Raw genomic sequence first — 3066 nt, forward strand, 5'->3', positions numbered from 1 at the left:
AACCTCCAACTCCTGGGCTTAAGCGATTCTCTTGCCTCCGCCTTCCAAGTAGCTGGGACTACAGGCGCCTGCCACAAGGCCTGGCTATTTTTTGGTTGTAGTTGTCATTGTTTGGCAGGCCCAGGCTGGATTCTAACCCACTAGCTCTGATGTATGTGGCTGGCAACTTAGCCACTTGAGCTATAGGCACTGAGCCAGAAGAATGAATTTTCATATCTTCATCTTTAGTAATAAGAAGAAATCTGGCATATTTTTCTAAAATACCTAATGATACTTACAAAATCTGCTCTATTTCTTTTTGCTTCTGTGCTGCTCAAGCTCCTGACCACCTCTCCTTTTATATTAAGGTAAAACAAGAAGAGGTCCCCTTAATATTAATCTCTTCTTTCTAGAACAGTCTGCATGCTATGTGTTGTTGCGCAGAATTATCTTTTTTTTTTTTAAAGGAGGTTTTATTTATTTATTTATTTAGACAGAGTCTCAAGCTGTTGCCCTGGGTAGAGTGCCATGGCATCATCATAACTCACGGCAACCTCTAACTCTTGGGCGCAAGTGATCCTCTTGCCTCGTTTTTTTATTTTTTAGTAGAGATGGGGTCTTGCTCTTGCTCAGGCTTGTCTTTTTATTTTTTGAGACAGAGTCTCACTCTGTTGCTCTTGGTAGAGTGCCATTGCATCACAGCTCACAGCAATCTCCAACTCTTAGGATTAAGCGATTCTCTTGCCTCAGCCTCCTTAGTATCTGGGACTACAGGCACCGGCCACAACACCTGGCCATTTTTTGTTGCAGTTGCCACTGCTGTTCTAACTGGCAGGGGTGGAGTGTGAACACACCACCCCTGGTATATGGGGCCGGCGCCCTACCCACTTGAGCCGCAGGTGCCGCCCATCTCAGGCTTGTCTTAAACTTATGAGCTCAAGCAATCCACCCATCCTGGCCTCCCAGAGTGCTGGGATTACAGGCATGAGCCACTGCGCCTGGCCAGGCAGAATTATCTTTAAAAAACCCCCACCTCTGATCATTTTGATCCTCTGTTCAAAAAATCTCTGATGAGGGTGGTGCCCATAGCTCAGTAGGTAGGGCACTGGCCACATACACTGAGGTTGGCGGGTTCGAACCCTGCCTGGGCCAGCTAAGACAATGACAACTGCAACAAAAAAATATAGCTGGGTGTTGTGGTGGACGCCTGTAGTCCTAGCTACTTGGGAGGCAGAGCCCAAGAGTTTGAGGTTGCTATGACGCCATGGCACTCTACCCAGGGCAACAAAGTAAGACTTTGTCTAAAATAAAAAAGAAGTCTAGCTGTTTTAGAAAGAGAAAATACCACTGTATTAGTTCAGGGGAAAGGTGGTCAGAACAAGGAACTGTAGCTTAGATCATTTAATTCTTATGTTTTTAATCTCCTTTAAAAATATCATGATGAGAATCAGTTCACTTAAGTGAACTGGAGAATTTCCAGTAAGTATATTTTCTTTTATTATTTTATTTTTTGAGACAGAGTCTCACTGTGTTGTCCCAGGCTAGAGTGCTGTCTGGTCACAGCTCACAGTAACCTCAAAATCCTGGCCTCAAACAGTCCTCTTATCTCAGCCTCCCAAGTAGCTGGGACTACATGCATGGGTTACCATGCCCTATTAATTTTCTGTTTTTAGTAGAGATGGATCTTGTTCTTGCTGGCTATCTCAAACTCCTGAGCTTACATAATTCCCACCTGGGCCTCCCAGAGCACTAGGTTACAGGTGTGAGCCACTGTGCCTTTTGTCTAGTAAGTTTAAAGAAAGATACATCCTCATTTTCCAAGTTGTATTTCCACCATAAATTAATTTCAGGGCTCAGCTCTTATAGCACAGTGGTTACAGCACCAGCCAGATACACTGAGTGTGGCGGGTTCAAACTCAGCCCCAGCCAGCTAACCAATTGCAACAAAAAAAATAGCTGGGCATGGTGGAGGGCGCCTGTAGTCCCAGATACCTAGGAGGCTGAGGCAAAAGAATCACTTAAGCCCAAGAGTTTGAGGATGCTGTGAGTTTGATGCCATGGCACTCTACTGAGAGTGACATACTGAGACTCTGTCTCAACAAATTAAAAAAAATAATTTCAAGTGTTAAAAGTTATTTCCACTTATTGGGGTGGGGGGAATCACATGCAAGAAAGGTAAAAAACTAAAAAAAGAGGCCTGGTGTGGTGGCTCACGCAGGTGATCCTCACACTCTGGGAGGCCAAGGTGGGAGGACCCCTTGAGCTCAGGAGTTGGGAGGCCAGCCTGAGGAAGACCATGACCCTTCTCTATTAAAAACATAAAAAATTAGCCTGGTCCCGCGTGGTCGCTCACATCTGTAATCCTAGCACTCTGGGAGACCGAGGTGGGTGGATTGCCCGAGTTCAGGAGTTCAGGACCAGCCTGAGCAAGAGCGAGACCCCTGTCTTTAAAAATAGCTGGGCGTTGTGGGAGAGGCCTATAATCCCAGCTACTCGGGAGGCTGAGACAAGAGAATAGCTTGAGCCCAGGAGTTTGAGGTTGCTGTGAGCTGTGATGCCAGAGCACTCTACCCAGGGTGACAAAGTGAGACAATGTCTAAAAAAAAAAAATTCACAGGAATTATTATAATTTTTTTTTAGAGACAAATCTAAGGAAAACTATGACTACATCCCTCTAGACCAGTGGTTCTCAACCTGTGGGTCACGACCCCTTTTTAACAATGAAAATACATTGCGGCATTAGGAAGGTTGAGTCTACAGTCTAGACTCCTATTTATGCACAGTTTTGGTCCAAATTTGCGCATCAACATTTTCCTACGTTAGTTAAGTTTTGTTTTTTTGAGACAGAGTCTCACTTTGTCGCCCTGGGTAGAGTGCCGTGGTGTCACAGCTCAGAGCAACCTCCAACACCTGGGCTCAAGCGATTCTCTTGCTTCAGCCTCCAGAGTAGCTGGGACTACAGGCACCTACCACAATGCCTGGCTATTTTTAGAGATAGGGTCTCACTCTTCCTCAGGCTGGTCTCCAATTCTTGAATTTGAGCAATCCACCCGCCTCGACTTCCTAGAGTGCTAGGATTACAGGCAT

The sequence above is a fragment of the Otolemur garnettii genome, unplaced genomic scaffold (genome assembly GCF_000181295.1).
Source record: "Otolemur garnettii isolate 467f Iridium unplaced genomic scaffold, OtoGar3 scaffold00022, whole genome shotgun sequence".
Classification (NCBI taxonomy): Eukaryota; Metazoa; Chordata; class Mammalia; order Primates; family Galagidae; genus Otolemur; species Otolemur garnettii.